Here is a 21309-nt window from a genome sequence, read left to right as displayed (position 1 = left end):
TACGGCGACCATCTCCAAAGGCTATGAGTAAATGCCTTAGGCTCATCGAGCATGAAAATATGACTATATGTGTACATTTTGATGGCTTCTTTTTTACAATAGCATGAAGTTATAATATATACATTTGACTGCCGACGCCGATAAGAATAACTAAGTGAATAAATTGTGACATATTTCATTCTACCTTGCACAATATTACTCAGAAAGCGAAAGTACAGACATCGCGTATTGCATTTACAGGATATGCTTTTAAGTAGTATTGTCCATTAACGATTTCGTGATATTCTGTTTAGTGGTAGCCCATTTAGTGGTTTCTTGGCAGTAGTGGAAAGCCCTATTGAAACTTGTGTATTGTGTAACGAACTTTATGCTGAAGAGGAAAGGATATATATTTTTTCGGCAATGATCAAGAAGAAAATCGCCAAAGGCCGATGTGCCGAGACACTCGTGCAGCTGCACGAGGCCTTGATCATAAAATCTGCATTCTCATTCACTCACACTGCAGCTCTACTGACGAGAGCTGAGATGAGCCGAGAGTTGAGGTGGCCTACACATACCCCTCCTACCAGCAATGATTCCTCTCGTTGAATGAGTACAGCATTTACTCAAGGCGCCGAGGTTTCCCACCTGAAATACAGTGTAATGCAGAAAAGTTTCTTGATGCGCAAGGTGAATATTCTTGGTCTCACAATGGTGCTTACGCGCTTAAAAATTTCTACGCTTAACAAATTAACGGATGCCTGCTATACACACTGCTTGCGCCACTCTTGGATCAATGCTAACGTTTCTACCGAGTCAAATGCTTTCTGGAAATTCATGAAGGAAATCTACCAAGCGTTTCAGAGAAGCGCAGCAGTATTATTTTGACAAAAACGGTTTCTGAGGTGACGAGAATCCTTTCTGCGGTATAGTAATACCGGTGTTGACGGACTTCAAAAAGCAGGCGAATCATGGAAACTAGTAGAGCGTTTAATTAAATTTCAATAGCAAACTTTTTGACTACTACCGATAAGCTCCTGATTGCTATTAGCTACTTGTAGCCGGCGTCTGGTAATACTGATGTAAGTTATAAGATTTCGAAAACAAGATTACACGCGCCACTGAGGGCCAAAACATTCCAGCTATTTCTTGGGCCATTCTAAACCCGCGCCTAAGGGGGTGAGGGGGGGCAGAGCAACATCAACCAAATCGCGACACTTAGTAACGCAGTTACCACGTGACATTTTCTGCCCCACCTGCGCTGCAGCTGCGAAGAGCAGCGGTGCAGCTCCGTGCTTGAACTGAGTTCCGGTGTGATAAGGCATTGCCGTCGGCTTCTGGCCGTGGCCTCGACGTAGAGAAAAGGCGATTACGTCCTCCTGCACTTCCTTCAGGAGAGGAAAATAATGTAGAACTCTAGGAAGTGACATTGCTCTTGCGTGTCAGCCGCATCATGAGTACCGGGTTTTTCGCCCAAGAGTTTCACCAAGTTTTCTAAACGATCTTTTTAAAATAAAAACTTTTTTTTCGGCATAGAATTCTCAGCGGCTTAGCGAATCGATTCAAAATACAGCTAAGACGCGCTATCTAGAAGGCAGGGTAAATAATACTGCGTATTTCACTTTTCGAATATTACTTTTACTAAATTTTTAAATTTAAATTTAAATTTAAAGCTAAATTTTTAAAAGCCTGGAGCCCACCGTAAGTAATACTGACATCAGCTTTTAGAATTTCGAAAACGTTGTGGCCCTCGACGCGGTGTGCCAACAAACTTTGCCTTTATCGTGCAAAGATACATGCGCTTTCTGAAAGCTTACAGGCAAAGACACCTCCAGTGAACGAAACCTGTCGAAGTAGACGAAATTTGTTGGTGCACAGCGCCGAGGGCAACTGTGTTTTCTAAACTCTAAAAAAATGATTTGCATACTACTTAGTGCGGGCTATACGCCTATCAATTAATGAGGAGGCTAAGATTATTAGGCAGAAAGTTGAGTATTCAATATATGTTAATCGACATAATATTTAGCACATGTTAGCAGTATTCTGAAGCGCTACGCCGCAGACAATGTCACACCGAAAAAGGCCCTCGTGTAAGACAAGAACGCTATTTTTATACATTGATAAACATGTTAGGGGAAGTATCCGGTGTGTACATTACTTCCATGAGGATCCAACGACGGCTTTCTTCTATCTTACTTGTACACGATCAAATAAGAGGCGGCCACACATTAGAGTGCCCGCCTTTCTTTATTCCTTCACTTCTCTCTCCATCGCTCGCATATTTTGTTAAGCGCTGCAAGCCTTCTTTTAGTTTCTAGGTAAAATTTGGGAACTGGCGTAATCCTCAACTGGATTACGGAATAGGAAACGAATTAGCATTTTCTTGGTGCGAGTAGCTATTTCGATCACAGGTTTGACCATAGGCTGTTTTGGTGCACAGAGCAGAGTGCCAACTGTTTTGAAAGGAGACACTGCAGACAGCTTCTAATGGTACTTGGCAACGACGCGTGGACGACCTCAGCCTGTAATAGGGGCCAAATTAGACTCCTTGAATTGCAACATAATGCGAACAAGAAAGAACGTCGATATCTGAGGCTGCACCAGCTTGCACCTCCCGCTACCAATCTCTGGATCGTCCTGCCACACTTTCTGCAGCAAAATCGACAGGCGGAAATTTTACTGCCGGATTCATTAGGATGCAGAGAGCTTGGACATTTTTCGCAGAGAGATTTCTGTTTGCCTACCACGAAAGCTGTCGGTCGTTTGTTGAATCCCAAAAATCCATCATCCTGAAACTCGCGTCCCCAAATGCACACTTTTATGCTAATACTGGCAGCGTCGATTTGTTTGCCTGTCCAGTATTAGGGGCGAAAGAACTGCGGCAAGTGCGGGTATCAGACAGAGAGACGTGCCTACTTTGGAGCCGTCTGTACCTGCGTCCATTGTTTGGGCGTCAATAGTGAAGCTTCCATGCAGAGCTCTATTTTTTAGACCTCGTTTTTTAAGAAATGCTTGTCTCTCACCGACTCACGAACGCGCGCGCGTGCACACACACACACACGCACACAAACACACGCATCGACATATGGGAGTACAAAGTAGGTTGCGCATTTCCTATAAGGGAAATTTATGGAACAGTATTTTGGTAGAGTGGAAACGATGCCACTTTCACATGAGGTGTAGAGGATCTGTTTTATGAAGCCCTGTTGGATGTCCAGAATTATGAACCGCCTATTGTCGTAAGTACACTCGAAAAATAATTTTGAATACTAGATGTGCACAATTTTTTCACGAAATCACCTCTCCATATATATACTGATTCGGAATGAACAGTTCATTTTCAAGTAGTAAGCACAAGAAGCCAGATAAGAAGGCTGAAAAAAAGTAAAAATTTACTACTGCCCGCGTGAAGCCAGCATTTTTATTTATCGTGAACTCCTTGCTAGCACAAAAAACTTGGTTGTGCAGGGCAACGCCTACAGCAGGGACATGCAGTTGTTCCCTGGAATCAACTTACTCGCCTGTACAACTAGCCTCGCTGCTGCAGTTGCCAAGCTGCTGGACTATCCTGATTACAACTTTGGGACCGTATTTCTCTTCCTCGTGTACGTTCTCTTTCCCCACCTGTAATTTCTAAATACTGCAGTTCCATCTCCAGCAAAGCTCCACTTTCAGGTATCTATTTTTTTAGACGAGCGATGGTTCAGCTTTCTCTGCTGATTGTACTTTTTCTCTCCATTGAGGTGTCTTTTTCTCTGTCGGCCGAAAGGGGCCCAGAAAATATCATTGCCGAACTCGGCACGTGGATAAGCCGACACGACCACGTCGCTGTAGTCACATGTGAAGGATTTTGGGATCCGTCAGCGCAGTACTGGTTTACCCGCCTAGAGTGGCCATCGAGTAGATGGACACTGCCAAATTTTGACTTACACCGCATGCTTGCCCAGAACAGCCACCGCAGCATCAAGACGATTGCTGTTCTGCCAAAGATAAGCCGAGACCACTTAAATTGCCTCAAAGCAACGTTCCAAGATTTCAGCACCTTTTATCTCATCGACTGGGTAGTCCTTGAAGATAGTGCGGAAAGCAGCGCCACCATGGTGTATGCGTTAGAATATTCGCACCGTAAGGATCGAGATCGCATGGCACAGAAATGTTAAATGCCTGCCCAAAACGATAAAGAGAGATCGAGGCCACCAGAAAGCTTCGAATCCTCGAAAGCTTCAATTTACTCTCAGAGCTGCCAGTCGCTATTGCGGGGGTTCGATTTTCATTCAGGCACAAGCGGTAGGTTGAGAAACAAGCAGGTACGCATCGCATGCTACAGTCGACGCCTTTCTAGTGATAACCGTCCTTGCTTCGGAAGGGAAGTTGACATGATTAAAAACGCGCTGCGCGCACATAACGCAACTCTTGTAACGCAGCTGTACGACAGTTTTAAGACCATCAGTGTCGATATATATAGAGGAAGGATTGATATCGCTATGGAGATGTGCGCAGCGAGCGAGAACAGCGTAACTTTAATTCCGCCAGCGTTAGTATACACGTATGAAACTTTCTATTCCCGTCGCGAGAACTTTCGTCCTGAGCCACTCTTCAATATGCTGGTAAAGAGCAAGGCAGGATTCTTACTGACGGCCGCCTGTATCGGATCATGCCTTCTCGTGATTAAGATTTCAAATTTTCAACATGAACGCGCCTTTCGTTGTTCTATTCTGGAGCCCTTAACGTTTTTTATGGCATCATTCTATTCTACATCCTATCCTCTTCCTGCCACGAAACGCTGGACATTGATCCACGTATTTGTATTTGCTGCCTGGATTCTCGCCATTCTTCCATTGTCGAATTATTTGAGAAGCGAGCTTACGTCTAGGCTTAGTTCGCGCTTATCTCCGGACAACACTGACACGCTTGAAGAGCTGGAAGAAGCGCTTAACCACGGACGCATCTTACCATGTCTTCTTCGAGGCACGGTAATGCATCACAATTTAGTTGTTAAGAACATCACATTGAGCCCACTCTATTCAAAAATACAGGCAGCAGTCGTTAAACATGGAAAACACGAGCCCTTCGTGAAAAAGTCGAAGAGAGATTGCTTGTTGTGTGCCGAGCAGAAAGGGCGATTCTGTCTCGTGAACCGATTCACTGAGTGCTTCGTCAGCTCTGTCGCACCTCGAGTCATTGAATCAAAAGAAGTGATCACTCTTATCTTGGTAGTAACTCCGGTCCGCAAGGATTACCCTTTGGCAAGAGCCTACAATGTCATTCTTCGTAGGATATTTGAGGCATCTTTACTGTGGCCGGATATACGGCTGATCGTTTGCCCGTATCGTAAACCTGATCCGGAGGAGAGTAAGGGTAGGAGCAATGATTCTGGGAATGTAAGCCATTTCCGGCAGTTTTTCTCGTGTTTTGCGGCACTCTTAGCTACCTCAACGGCGGTACTTCTTATAGAGGTAGTATCTACTGTGTATAATACAAACTAGCTTTTTCTCTTTAACTTTTATCTTCTCAAGTGCAACATACCATTTTGCACTTCGTAGCAGTTTTGTCCAGCGGCTAATGACATCCGCAGCATCATGCAAATGCGCTGGGGGGATTGGAATAGATTTGAAGCCCATTTGTACGCACTAGCTAGTACGAGAGTTTATCTGGAGACCCATATTATCATCGACTCGATAGAGAAGAACCTGGCCGTAGTCAAGGCTTCCTGCGCCTTCTCATTCTCACCATGCGGTAACGAGGTGGGTAAGATAGCTGAAAGACTCAGAAATAAAAAAGGCGCAGAAGAGAAAATTTCACAGCTGGTTAATGTTTCTCAAGAGACGCAATTGATTACAAAAGAGGTATGAGGTACGGGTTAGTTTTTTTAATGATTTCAAGAAGTACTCTTGGTACGCGTGGGATTGCGTTAAGTAGCCCTGAGGAGCATAATAGTGCTTAAAGCGTCATGACACAAGCCTTTTGATTTAATTATTCCGCAGTTTTATTGCGCGCTTTGCGTTAAATTGGAATTCAGAATCTTCACTTTTGTGCACGTTTTTAGAGGCAGATACAATATTGACTGTGTTAACATTGCTATTAATCTGGTCAGTTTTATGTCCTTTATGATGCCAACCAGATGACGCGCCTACAGTATCTGACGATCTGTGCACGTCTGGGGAATAATTAGATTTCGGCGGTGGTGGCGACTTGTGCGGTGCATGCTACAACTATTAACGAATTCGTCGTCAAGGTTTGCAATGCGTACATACCGCCTATGGCAACATTGCCACAGAAGCACAAGAACTGAAGAATGGTACAGTGAAGGCTTAGAGCTGCAAATGCGATTCGATTCATAAAAATTCTCTTCGATCTGAACATACATGAACCAAAGCGCAATGAACCAAATCGCACCACTTGATTCGGCACCTCGCGTCGCTAGCAGCGGCGCCGACTAGCTCTCCGTCGATCCGGGAGTGAGCAGGGTTTGCGCAAGTGGACGCTGTGATAGCGGTCACGTTCTTGTCAGATAAATATCAAGGCAGGGGTTGTGGAAGTAATTTATTCGCGCTTGCTGGTAGTAAAAGAATGAAAGTGATCGAAAAAAAACACCTGCATAAAGAATGCGTGGGTCACAGGACCACCGCTTGAATGATACTGAAATTATTCAAACTGCTATCATTATGGCCACTTGTTAGAAACTGTTAAAAAAAGAACCTAAAAAAATTGGTATGGTTTTCGCACTGTACTTGTTAACGTCCCCTTTATACGGGTATTTTTTTTTCTGCTGTGGAGCCAAATTAAAAGCCTCTTCCACTTATAATTTGTGGTTATTTTCAATTTAAAGCATTCCTCCCAGCTGTAAATATGGTGCACTCTTCAACTGTACGCTTTTATGCTCATCAGATCGCAAGTTGTTCTTTACCTTTGTACAGATTTGAACTTCTGGTGTTGATGTATTATATGTGTTTGTTGGCCTAATAAAATACTTCAGAAAGGATGGATAATCTTTGACTGCTTTAATCCAGAGTATGCGTGCAAATGTACTCATCTCGGGATGTGGTTACGTGTTGACGTCGGAGATATTAAGTACGCTATCTTAAAAAATATCAGATTAAGTATATTCTTTTGCCTTCAGTGTAATGTGCTTCATAAACCAAGAAATCTCTGCATTTTCACCTAAGGTTTTTGTATTTGTGTTAAATGCTCATTGGAACACAGACACAAAAAAGAAGCCGTGAGATAGTTAATCAGTAAGAAGCAAATCCTGTATAAAACACTTTCCTAGTTTCGATATCTAAAGGTTGTTTTTGCGCTAAGAACAAAGCTTTTTTCAAAACATTATTAAAAAGGAGATGCGGATGTGTTATCGCGTAATTGTGATGAAAGGCACAACCACAGAGCGCCGAAGCAAGAAACGGGTGAATATAACACGCTTATGTTTAATTGGTTTTGGGGGGAAAGGAAATGGCACAGTATCTGTCTCATATATCATTGGACACCTGAACCGCGCCGTAAGGGAGGAGTAAAGGAGGGAGTGAAAGAAGAAAGGAAGAGAGGTGCCGTAGTGGAGGGCTCCGGAATTTTGACCACCTGGGGATCTTTAACGTGCACTGACATCGCACAGCACACGGGCGCCTTAGCGTTTTTCCTCCATAAAAACGCAGCCGCCGCGGTCGCGTTCGAACCCGGGAACTCCGGATCAGTAGTCGAGCGCCCTAACTACCGAGCCACCGCGGCGGGGCACACGCTTATGTTCCGACCAAGGTTTGTCGGGCTGCGTTCATTGCAGTTAGCACAAAGGCGCACTTTGCAGTAGAAGTGTCGCAACGAGATAGTGAATATTCGACAGCAAGGCGTTGAAGTATTTCCTTTCGCATATTACAGTTGCAGTGCTGATGTAGCGTATTTTAGTACATTAATGATTCTGCGGAGAAGTGAATCTTTAAGGCGCTGTTTTCGATCTTCTATCTTATTATACGATGCACCCCATGTGTACGGCTTCTCTAACAGGAATTCTCTGCGTGAAATGCCTCTCCTTGTTCACCGCTGCTACTATTACAGCATGTTGTTCCTCATTGTTCCCGCATTCACCTTTTGGCCAAGCAGCTTGTCCTGAATTATTGCAGCTTATCACGTGCTGGGACGATATGCGCGGTCGATGTAGGCATATTTAATCGGACACATCAGAGAGTTTTAGCGGGCACAAGAGATGAAGCTTCGTTCCTTGCTGTGGAAAACGGGATCGAAACTTTGCGATACCTTGTTGGGAACCGTCAAACATTATGCACTTTCTTGCACAGGGTGGTTTTCGTCTTAAAATTATGTCGTCATGTTACGTCTTCTGTTGTTGGATTTGGATGCTCTAAACGCTTGTGTATCAGTGGTCACTCCGACAGTAAATTAGTTTGTCAACTAGGCGCCACCCTGGATTCAATGTCTCGTCTTGTTCCTCGCAGCTGGGGACTCCTATTCCCAAATGAACTTTTAATGCAAAAGCACTCATACTTTCACCAACGCCGACCAAGAATCTTGCCACAGTACGTACGTACGTACGCTCTTGTGCCGTTGTCAGCAACATGAGTTTACACTCGAGCTTAGTTACCCGGGTAAGCTTGAATTGTAAGGCGGGTAAGTTCGACGGAATGTTGCGCCAATTACGCGAGAGGTAGCTTGGGAAGAATGACATGGGTCGCACACTCCCTACCGGTGGTTGTAATAGAAAGAGTCACCTGCCAGTTCAGTTGCGCAACTATTTACCGCTGCGCTACTTCGCTGGTAGTGATGTGAGGACTCGCCACCATCTCTGAATGTTAGGTAGGGAACGATCAGTTCTCTCTATACGGGAATTAACCCAGTAAAGTTATCACGTCATACTCTTAAGACGGACCTTAGCTGCTGCCTACAGTTGAGGAATTAACACCTGCTTTCCAATGGCTACTCGGTGTAGATAAGTGAAGCCCCTACTACCTTCTTGTAGTAGTGCTTTCATTGTGTTTAGAGCATTGCACATGTGCCAAAAATAAACAGGAGCAGTCAGGGTGCGCGTGAACCAGAAATATTTTTGAACAGCGCCACCGCGCGCAACACTATAAAAATGTGCTATTTGACCCGGTTCTCTCCTGATGCGGCACTAAAGAAAGCCACTAACCGTTGCCTCGCAGAGTGAGCGTGTCTATGTAGGTTTTTCTTTTTATCCGGAGCCCCATGAATGGGATACAATCATACAAAGTTGGGCAAGGGCTGAAGACACGGAGATCAGACGAGGAACGAAGGGCATTGCACCTCAGAGGAAGCTCTATGATTGCGTGCGAATAAACAGTCTCGCTAAAACCCCCGCATGCGCAATCTTCTCGTCGTATAAAGATGAACTGCACGCAGCTAGCTGGCACGTTGTCAGCTCGGAAGGACTTTAGGTGACATCAATATTTGGAAGTACCGGACACACAGGTAAGAAGGCTTTCAATTGTCTTAAGCTGAAATGTGCGTTGTGCCATTGCCCAAAATGTTAGACGCAAGTGACTGGGCCCACCAGCACTGAGAAAATGGTAATAAGTAACATCCAACTCATGATATCAATATGCCTCGAGAAGAAACGAAGCAGACAAGGTTCCCGTTACAAATATTCTTCTGCCTGTTTGAATCCTGCGTGCTGAACATTGATTATTGGAAGAGGCGAGAACCGATGATTGAAAGCTATCAGTGACGGCGTAACAGCAGACAGACACGCGCAGTGCTAGTAAAAAAATATCGTAAAGAGGAAAGAAATCTTCCTAATTATGGCAATGCGTTGTTCAGACGAATCGTTGTTTGCGAATACTTACTGAGATGAAAGGATCAAATTCTGTGGTGAAAAGCAGCAGTAATACCCGAGACATCTAAGTGAGCATGCGTTGACGTCTGTCAAAATGTTTGTGGAGTTGAAATTAGGTATATATTGTAAGAACAAGAAAAGGGGAGAAGCAGGGTACTATGATTTTTCTGTCTAAAAAAAACCCGCCGAGAGTATAGGCTCAATGCGGAGACATTACAAGGATATAACCTGCTTGTCACGTTGTGCCATGTGTTTTACTATGCCAATAATATTATTCCGGCAACCGTAGCTTTTCCTTTGTGGAGAAATCTTTTGAATGGAATTATTTCAGGTATTTAATGGCTATCACTTTGAAATACAGAAGACATCCTCCGGAGCACATGGCTTTATTGCGATGTGGAAAGTGCACACCTTTAACGGCGTTCTCTTGGGAGCTGAAAAGACTCTCATTCATAAGTGCTTGGCTCGGAGGGACCACGTACGCCAAGCAGACAAGCGCACCTCAGAGTGCGGCCATTATTGGTGGTGGGGTCTAAAAGCTCTTGCGCTATTCTTGGCCTGCAAATCAGTGCTCATGACAATGGCCCACCTTCCACCTTAAATCTCATCTGGATGGGCTGAAGAGCTGGGTCTTCCGTGTTTGGGGCGACGCATTTATCAAGTAATGCAGAATGCTGCGCCTGTCGCTCATTAATGTTTAACATTTTGTTCCAGTGTATAGAAAGAAATAATAGAAAAGTTGTTTTCACTGTCCTCTGTTGGAATGGGACCAAAAAGTTTTCCATCGGCTGCCCCAGTGTGTTTCTTCTACGTATTCGTCCTTTACTAACGTGCCAAATTTCAAAAATTGTATCATTCTTTAACATGCCTTCAACTCCCGGGACGGAGCAGTTTAAGAAAATATTAAATAGCTTAGCAACACCAACAAGCAGAGTTCAGCTTTTGCTTAGAATCGTGAACGGGCTCGCTTCAATTGCGTTGAGAATATACTTCGATGACATTACATCCGCAACTACTTGCGATATACTCGTACCGTTCCTTTTAAAAGCCCAATACTTAGAAGGACTACGTACAGTACTTTTACAGTAGAAATGCGCTCTCCAATTTCTTTTGTAGCATTGCGGAGAGTGGCTTTAAGTTTAAAATTCGTTCAGATTTTCGCTAGAGGCGTCCAGTAATTTATATACAAAAGTGGCTTATAGATAAAGCACGGGAAGAGGTTCTGAAGAAAGAGACGTTCACTTTGCCGCGAAGTGTGAACTGTGAACACGGCTACTCGACATGGGTCCCCAGCAACGCTGCTTGTGGGCAGATGGGGATGGACAGGAGAAGCGTACCCACTCATGCGACGGCGAAGCCCAGCAGTGAGAAATGTGCTCTCGGATTGCATTATACGAGAAATGAACATACGCACGTTCATAAACATTGTCGAAACATGTTAACACGGATGTCGACAACGGGTTCATTTGCGTCCACAGTGCAGAACGCCAGGAGCCCATGCAAACTGCGGTATGTGTACGAGATCTCGTTGAAGCTATTTCGCATTTATCAGCCCGCTCTGACAGGACAGCCCGCGTGCCTAGAAGTGAGGCAACGAAGAAATGAGAAACGTGAAAAATAATTAGGACTATATATTTTAAAGCTACTTTGCATACAGAGAGCAAGGTTCATTTAAATACATGAAAAGTTGCTAGCTTTCCTGCCCTTGTTCAAGAACGCATATGTCGAGAGAAGTTTTGTGTTGCAATGTCAACACCTCGATAATAAGACCTCTATAGATTCGTTCAATTAGTCTTCCTTTTGTAATATCTTGCTTTGGTAAGCAGCGCCTGTTCTTTCATGTCCGTGGTTAAAGGTGTCACACGTGTTCTCCGATTACGTTATAATCTGTCGCCCGTCACAGCCGATTAGGTTTCCATCTGTATCGCATCCGCTGGCCTATCAGGTCCACGACGCGCGAATCAAAGCGTCCTCGTTTCAATTATACTGCGCTGTTAAGAAGGCCAACCCTGATCAATATGCAAACCGCTTTTCCTGCGGACAATACGCCTAGCGACGTAGTGCTGCAATCTCTAATGCGAGTGATGACTCGATAGTCAGACATTTCATGTAGCGCAATGTTTTACCGATCCGGCTAACCAGTTATTTGCATTCGCAAATACAAAGTAGAAAGAACGAAAGCAGCATTGAGACCATTACAGGGCAGTTTAAGTGGTCGGGCAAACAGTCTTGCGATTAGGAGCCAAAGGTGCGTGGCCAAAAGACCACCTCAGACCTGACACATTTTACAAATATATTAAGTTACATTGTGGAGAGGGTGGGTTCAGAGGATAAGATCAGAAGCCTAACGGTGAAAGGCAGGCTTTTAGTGCATTCCTGTGTTAAAAATAAAATGGTTCGTACACCTCTCAAAGCAATGCGGACATTGGGGAAAGCAAGGTCTTTATTCGTAAGCAGGGTGTTGAAGGCAAACAGGCATCGTGTACAAGGGTGTAGAACAGTCGTTTGGAAGGCGCTGGAAAATAACTTCAGCAGTTGCCCTACGACTGTTGCCCGGCACAGAGGAAATGATACAATGCCAATCAGGAAGCGTCTAGGCGTGGGGCATTAACTATCTACCACTGTTGTCCGGTTATTTCCAAGAAGTATCCAGAGAACTGGATTCCGAAGAGATGGGGATAACACGTAATGGACAATACCTAAGCAATCTCTTGTCTGCTGATGCCATCGCTTTGGTAAGTAATCCAGGACCGAAGAGTAAAGCATGATCGAGGACCTAGACAGACATAGCAGAACGGTGCGTCACAAAAGTTATATGAAGAAATAAAGTGTTCTGCTACCCTGCACAATATTACACAGAAAGCGAAAGTACAGGCATCGCCTATTGCATTTCCAGGATATGGTTTTAAGTAGTACTGTCCATTTAGCGATTTCGTGATATTCTGTTTAGTGGCAGCCCATTTAGTGGTTTCGTGGCAGTAGTGGAAAGCCCTATTGAAACTTGTCGTGTATTGTGTAACGAACTTTATGCTGAAGAGGAAAGGATAAATATATTTTCGGCAATGATGAAGAGGAAAATCGCCAAAGGCCGATGTGCCGAGACACTCGTGCAGCTGCACGAGGTCTTGATCATAAAATCTGAATTCTCATTCACTCACACTGCAGCTCTACTGACGAGAGCTGAGATGAGCCGAGAGTTGAGGCGGCCTACACATACCCCTCCTACTAGCAATGATTCCTCTCGTTGAATTAGTACAGCATTTAATCAAGACGTCGAGGTTTCCCACCGGAAATACAGTGCAATGCACAAAAGTTTCTTGATGCGCAAGGTGAATATTCTTGGTCTCACAATGGTGCTTACGCGCTTAAAAACTTCTACGCTTAACAAATTAACGGATGCCTGCTCTAATCAGTGCTTGCGCCACTCTTGAATGAATTCTAGTTTCGACCCAGTCAAATGCTTTCTGGAAATCTATGAAGCAAATCTACCAAGCGTTTCAGAGAAGCGCAGCAGTATTATTTTGACAAAACGGTTTCTGAGGTGACGAGAATCCTTTCTGCGGCATAGTAATACCGGTGTTGGCGGACTTCAAAAAGCAGGCGAATCATGGAAACTAGTAGAGTGTTTAATTAAATTTCAATAGCCAACTTTTTAACTACTACAGATAAGCTTCTGATTGCTATTAGCTACTTGTAGCCGGCGTCTGGTAATACTCATGTCAGTTATAAGATTTCAAAAACAAGACTACTCTCGAAACTGAGGGCCAAAACATTCCAGCTATTTCTCGGGCCATTCTAAACCCGCGCCTAAGGGAGAGGGGGGAGGGGGCAGAGCGATATCAATCAAATCGCGACACTTGGTGACGCGGTTACCACGTGACATTTTCTGCCCCACCTGCGCTGCAGCTGCGAAGAGCAGCGGTGCAGCTCCGTGCTTGAACTGAGTTCCGGTGTGATAAAGCATTGACGTCGGCTTCTGGCCGTGGCCTCAACGTAGAGAAAAGGCGATTACGTCCTCCTGCACTTCCTTCAGGAGAGGAAAATGGTGTAGAAACTCTAGGAAGTGACTTCGCTCTTGCTTGTCAGCCGCATCATGAGTACCGGGTTTTCGCCCAAGAGTTTCCACAAGTTTTCTAAACGAACTTTTTAAAATAAAAGAACGTTTTTTTTCGGCATAGAATTCTCAGCGGCTTAGCGAATCGATTCAGAATACAGCTAAGACGCGCTATCTAGAAGGCTGGTTAAATAATACTGAGTATTTCACTTTTTGAATATTACTTTTACTTCTGGTATTTAGAAATTACAGGTGGGGAAAGACAAGGTACACGAGCAAGAGAAATACGGTCTCAACGTTGTAATCAGGTTAGTCCAGCAGCTTGGCGACTGCAGCATCGGGGCTAGTTGTACAGGCGAGTGACTTGATGCCAAGGAACACCTGCATGCGCCTGCTGTAGGCGTTGCCCTGCAGAAACAATTTTTTTGTGCAAACAAGGAGTTCACGATTAAGAAAAATGCTGGCATCACGCGGGCAGTGGTATATATTTTACTTTTTTTGAGCCTCCTTATCTGGCTTCTTGTGCTTAATACTTGAAACTAAACTCTTCATTCCGGATCAGCATATATATGAAGAGTAGATTTCGTAAAAAAATTCATGCACGTCTAGTATTCAAAATTACTTTTCGAGTGTACTTACGACATTTAGTGGTTAATAATTCTGGATATCCAACAGAGCTTCATAAAACATATCCTCTACACCTCATGTGAAAGTGATATAAATGTGGACATCGAACAGAGCTTCATATAACAAATCCTCTTCACCTCATGTGAAAGTGGCATGGTTTCCTCTAACCAAAATACTGCGTACCCTAAATTTTCCTTAGAGAAAATGTGCAGTGACCTACTTTGCACTCCCATATTTCGATGCTTGTGTGTGTGTGTGTCTGTGTGTGTGTGTGTGTGTGTGTGTGTGTGTGTGTGTGTGTGTGTGTGTGTGTGTGTGTGTGTGTGTGTGTGTGTGTGTGTGTGTGTGTGTGTGTGTGTGTGTGTGTGTGTGTGTGTGTGTGTGTGTGTGTGTGTGTGTGTGTGTGTGTGTGTGTGTGTGTGTGTGTGTGTGTGTGTGTGTGTGTGTGTGTGTGTGTGTGTGTGTGTGTGTGTGTGTGTGTGTGTGTGTGTGTGTGTGTGTGTGTGTGTGTGTGTGTGTGTGTGTGTGTGTGTGTGTGTGTGTGTGTGTGTGTGTGTGTGTGTGTGTGTGTGTGTGTGTGTGTGTGTGTGTGTGTGTGTGTGTGTGTGTGTGTGTGTGTGTGTGTGTGTGTGTGTGTGTGTGTGTGTGTGTGTGTGTGTGTGTGTGTGTGTGTGTGTGTGTGTGTGTGTGTGTGTGTGTGTGTGTGTGTGTGTGTGTGTGTGTGTGTGTGTGTGTGTGTGTGTGTGTGTGTGTGTGTGTGTGTGTGTGTGTGTGTGTGTGTGTGTGTGTGTGTGTGTGTGTGTGTGTGTGTGTGTGTGTGTGTGTGTGTGTGTGTGTGTGTGTGTGTGTGTGTGTGTGTGTGTGTGTGTGTGTGTGTGTGTGTGTGTGTGTGTGTGTGTGTGTGTGTGTGTGTGTGTGTGTGTGTGTGTGTGTGTGTGTGTGTGTGTGTGTGTGTGTGTGTGTGTGTGTGTGTGTGTGTGTGTGTGTGTGTGTGTGTGTGTGTGTGTGTGTGTGTGTGTGTGTGTGTGTGTGTGTGTGTGTGAGGGGGGTGAGAGACAAGCATTTCTTTAAAAACCAGGTCTAAAAAATAGAGCTCTGCATGGAAACTTCACTATTGACGCCCAAACAATGGACGCAGGTACAGACGGCTCGAAAGTAGCCACGTCTTTCTGTCGGATACCCGCACTTGCCGCAGTTCGTTCGCCCCTAATACTGGACAGGCAAACAAATCGACGCTGCCAGTATTAGCATAAAAGTGTGCATTAGGGGACGTGAGTTTCAGGATGATGGATTTTTGGGATTCAACAAACGACCGACAGCTTTCGTGGTAGGCAAACAAAAATATCTGTAATGTATCCTAATGAATCCGGCAGTAAAATTTCCGCCTGTCGATTTTGGTACAGAAAGTGTGACAGGACGATCCAGAGATTGGTAGCGGGAGGTGTAAGCTGGTGCAGCCTCAGATATCGACGTTCTTTCTTGTTCGCATTATGTTGCAATTCAAGGAGTCTAATTTGGCCCCTATTACGGGCTGAGGTAGTCCACGCGTCGTTGCCAAGTGCCATTAGAAGCTGTCTGCAGTGTCTCCTTTAAAAACAGTTGGCACTCTGCTCTGTGCACCAAAACACTATATGGTCAAACTTGTGATAGAAACAGCTACTCGCACCAAGAAAATGATAATTCGTTTCCTATTCTGTAATTCAGTTGAGGCTGACGCCAGTTCCTAAATTTTACCTAGAATCTAAAAGAAGGCTTGCAGCGCTTAACAAAATATACGAGCGATGGAGAGAGAAGTGAAGGAATCAAGAAAGGCGGCCACTCTAATGTGTGGCCGCCTCTTATTTAATCGTGTACAAGTAAGGTAGAAGAAAGCCGTCGTTGGATCCTCATGGAAGTAATGTACATACCGGATACTTCCCCTAACATGTTTATCAATGTTTTAAAATAGCGTTCTTGTCTTACACGAGGGCCTTTTTCGGTGTGACATTGTCTACAGCGTAGCGCTTCAGAACACTGCTAACATGTGCAAAATATTATGTCGGTTAACATATAATGAATTCTCAACTCTCTGCCTATTAATCTTAGCCTCCTCATTAATTCATAGGCGTATAGCCCGCACTAAGTAGTATTCAAATCATTTTTCTTTAATTTAGAAAACACAGTTGCCCTCGGCGCTGTGCAACAACAAATTTCGTCTACTTCGACAGGTTTCGTTCACTGGAGGTGCCTTTGCCTGTAAGCTTTCAGAAAGCGCATGTATCTTTGCGCCATATAGGCAAAGTTTGTTGGCACACCGCGTCGAGGGCCACAACGTTTTGGAAATTCTAAAAGCTGATGTCAGTATTACTTACGGTGGGCTCCAGGCCTCTGAATATTTGAGGAGAGGAAAGTAATATTCGAAAAGTGAAATACTCAGTATTCTTTAACCAGCCTTCTAGATAGCGCTTCTTAGCTGTATTCTGAATCGATTCGCTAAGCCACTGAGAATTCTATGCCGAAAAAAACGTTTTTATTTTAAAAAGTTCGTTTAGAAAACTTGTGGAAGCTCTTGGGCGAAAAACCCTGTACTCATGATGCGGCTGACACGCAAGAGCGAAGTCACTTCCTAGAGTTTCCACATCATTTTCCTCTCCTGAAGGAAGTGCAGGAGGACGTAATCGCCTTTTCTCTACGTCGAGGCCACGGCCAGAAGCCGACGGCAATGCTTCATCGCACCGGAGCTCAGTTCAAGCACGGAGCTGCACCGCTGCTCTTCGCAGCTGCAGCGCAGGTGGGGCAGAAAATGTCACGTGGTAACTGCGTTACTAAGTGTCGCGATTTGATTGATATCGCTCTGCCCCCCCCCCCCCCACCCCCTTAGGCGCGGGTTTAAAATGGCCCAAGAAATAGCTGGAATGTTTTGGCCCTCAGTGGCGCGAGTAATCTTGTTATTGAAATCTTATAACTTGCATGAGTATTACCAGACGCATCCGTTAATTTGTTAAGCGTAGAAATTTTTAAGCACGTAAGCACCATTGTGAAACCAAGAATATTCACCCTGCGCATCAAGAAACTTTTCTTCATTACACTGTATTTCAGGTGGGAAACCTCGGCGTCTTGAGTAAATGCTGTACTCATTCAACCAGAGGAATCATTGCTAGTAGGAGGGGTATGTGTAGGCAACCTCAACTCTCGGCTCATCTCAGCTGTCGTCAGTAGAGCTGCAGTGTGAGTGAATGAGAATGCAGATTTTGTGATCAAGGCCTCGTGCAGCTGCACGACTGTCTCGGCACATCGGCCTTTGGCAATTTCCTTCTTCATCATTGCCGAAAATATATTTATCCTTTCCTCTTCAGCATAAAGTTCGTTACACAATACACGACAAGTTTCAATAGGGCTTTACACTACTGCCACGAAACCACTAAAGGGGCTGCCACTAAACAGAATATCGCGAAATCGCTAAATGGACAATACTACTTAAAAGCATATCCTGTAAATGCAATACGCGATGCCTGTACTTTCGCTTTCTGAGTAATATTGTGCAAGGTAGAATGAAATATGTCACAATTTATTGACTTAGTTATTCTTATCGGCGTCGGCAGTCAAATGTATATAACGTCATGCGAATGTAAAAAAGAAGCCATCAAAATGTACACATATAGTCATATTTTCATGCTCGATGAGCCTAAGGCATTTACTCATAGCCTTTAGAGATGGTCGCCGTAGTTTACGATTCAAAAGAATGCCTGAAAGAGAGGTCATAAAGAAATAGTACCAAGTTTTCAGTACAGGAAAAGAAATTTCTATGCACGAATCATACAGTTATAATGCACGTTGTAGGTGAATCACGTGGCACACTAGTCTACAGCATATATAAACAAGCCTTGAAGAAGGTAATTTTTTTCTCCCAATTAAGTCATGCTTTTCTGATTTCAATATCAGAAGATAGAAGCTTGTTTGCTTAATAGGAAGCGATTGATAGTACAGGCAAAGCATTAAACTCTATGCCGGAATGACGAATTGTTCTGCGATTCCAGACTTTCAGTAGGAGGTTTTGGGCTGTAATAAATGAGCAATATCACTGATTTGTACTTTCATTTGTGCGAAATAAGCCTGTCGAAAGCATGGCTCTAAGAAGCACGTTACCCCTAAACCAGTTTTTTTTTTTCAAATAGAAGGAAGAAAATTTGTAAATATAGGCAGCCATTTGGCGCCTTTCTCTTTGTGCTGTCAAATTCACTAGACCACAAATGACCGGCATCGACACACCAGAACATATGTAATATCTACTTTTCTTCCACTTCCTGCGCATAACTAATTACCAACATGTTAATTCAAACCTTACCAGGGAATGCACTGTAGGACGCAATTTATTTTTGATTCTGTGCAGAGGTGATCCCGAGGAAAGCAAAATCATATTTTTAACATCTTTCAGCGCGATATTTATGGGAGACTGTCTACATCTTATCCTTACCTGATTTGATTCCTATACAATACTTCGAATATGTATAAGGGTGTGTTCGCACCAACTTTTAAAGCAGTACCTTTAGAGTTTTAGCATTTTAGTTTATTTAGTTGCACAAGAATGTCTAGTCGCTTCCCACATAAAACGTGTGCTGCGCTACCATAGATGTTTTGGAGGGATCAATTTATAAGAAGGGTTTCTAGCAACTTTTCTTTATTTCTTCGAATTTCAGTCATCTCTTTACCGTCGCCGCCATATTCAGCGAATGAGATTGTCTATTGTGCCCATCTCTGCGCACCTTTGAAAACAATGCTTGTACATAAAGGAGTGTGCAGAATTCCTCAAGAGGAACTTCATGCAAACTTAAGGCCGATTTCCAACAACCACTGCTCAATAGCAGAGGTCGCTTCATGCTACTGCTCTGGAGGTGGTCCCTTCCTCACTCACTGACCAACACTTACCAACCTGATATTAAACCAGACTGTAGATTTCGGCTCGTCATTGTGAGTATTGTGGCCTTCCCAAATACTCCTTCTTCCAGTACATCTCAGAATGCCCTTCCTCACCGACAGTCCCCTCATTATATTCCTTCCTCCAAGGAGGCTGCGTTACAGACCAATCAGCCTGCTGGTCAGAGATGGTTAGTGGATCAGGCCATACGTGAAGCTTACATCCATGCACATCTGCAACAGTAGTATACCCCCCTGAAACCTTTTCTTTGACCTAATAAAGTCATTTAGATGCAACCAGTATTAAGAGCGGCCCACGAGTGCAGTTTAGAAATAGATCAATTCTGTTCGATGATAACGCAGAGCCCTTGAGATGGGAAGCTATTTGAGAAATATCGGTTAGCTTAAAAAACGAGAACCCAAAATGAGCCAGGAAGAAATCGCTGCCCGTTGATGTTCTCAAACCGGAGTGACAGAGGAGCAGATGTGTTACATGGGGAAAGCTTCGCAACGTGCGAACCATAACACCAACGGCTTGAATTTGTGTTTATATATCTCTGACAATTCCTGCGACGATACAACCACAACAGAATCGAAATTAATCCATAACTAAAAATGGCGCACTTAATACGTTTAACAAAGGCTTTTTACAGTGGAATCAATGATAATATAATATCGTTTTTAGAGAAAAAATGCTTACAGAAGTATAAAGATAGCTGTCATTCTCTTTTGTATTGTAAATTTATGCAATATTATCAATAATGGCGTTCCACTTAAGAGTTTATTGAACGTATTAAACGCACTGTGTTCAAGCATTAAGAGTACCACGCCAACAAACACATGTAAGATAGGTAACGTGGTAGATATGTACGTTGCACCTGTTTCGCATCAACTTCAGGCTTAGGTCTGCGTCATTCGTATTTGGAATTCCTTGCGGCTTCGAGTTCTGTACTTTCTGCAGCCATAGATATTAGTGAAACACCATGCGGCAAATTGGCCTTCAGCTTTATACGATGCAGACATCGACCAAGCACAACGTAGGAATACGGGGACAGGAGAAACACCGTAAACTCTGCAACCCGAGCCGAGAAAATTGCGAGCTGTGCGCGGAGGGGTGCACTAAAAAGGATAGAATAAGCGTCCTGGAGTAAAAGAAGAAAATCGCGGGGCAAGAGCAATGCCAGCACGGAGTCAAAGATTATATTAACTGTAACACAACAAAGTAAAGTATAAGAATAATGATTTTTTTGTTGCCATGGCCCGAGCAGCTCAGTTTCACCGTGCAGTTTGGTTTCTTTTAACATTTAGATATTTATATCTTCAAACTGAGAAATGCGTTGGTGCGGTCTGTCAAGCTGGATTGCACAGCAAAGCGGACATCATGGGCTTCATGTGGTTCTTTAAGTTGACGATTGTTTGGCTTGAATTAACCAACAAACATTTCCGTTTTCATCTCAGGGGCAAGGTTGTGTTACGAAATTGACTATCATTGAACAGAAGGTCAATCCAGCTTTTAAATCTTCTTATTCGGCAATGTAGTTTGAAATATCTAACGTTAAAAGAACGCATTTCAAAGCTTGTTGCGTTGGCTTTCTCGGATAACTAAAGTTTAAAATGGCGTTGTTGCGCATAATATCGTCGGCGAAATCAAGTTGACTTAAGCTGCACCATCATACACACGTATTGCGCATATACTTGCTCCATAAAATGTGCGAGAGACGCAATTTTACAAATGCGCAAATTAGGGCAGCCAACTGAATGAGCTTTGAAGTGCGTATGTTTGACGCTCGATGTTTCGAAGCACGCTAGTGATTAAACAAATTTAAATATACAGCTTACCTTTGATGTTCACGGTCATGAATATTTTATTTAAGCATTACCTATAAAAAATGACTTGATTCATTATTCTTCTACCTAGTGATCCATATGACGTATATAATATCTGTCTTGTTGCACAGTC

The 21309-nt window shown here is 43.8% G+C and overlaps 1 pseudogene; it reads left to right on the top strand.

The window, feature by feature from the left end:
- Nucleotides 1-2373: 2373 nt before the first annotated feature.
- Nucleotides 2374-18831, top strand: LOC144134292 (uncharacterized; annotated as a pseudogene).
- Nucleotides 18832-21309: the final 2478 nt, after the last annotated feature.

The sequence above is a fragment of the Amblyomma americanum genome, chromosome 5, assembly GCF_052857255.1.
Source record: "Amblyomma americanum isolate KBUSLIRL-KWMA chromosome 5, ASM5285725v1, whole genome shotgun sequence".
NCBI classification, from domain to species: Eukaryota; Metazoa; Arthropoda; class Arachnida; order Ixodida; family Ixodidae; genus Amblyomma; species Amblyomma americanum.
Note: the sequence above shows the minus strand (reverse complement) of the source record. Positions and strands in the feature narration are given on the sequence as shown.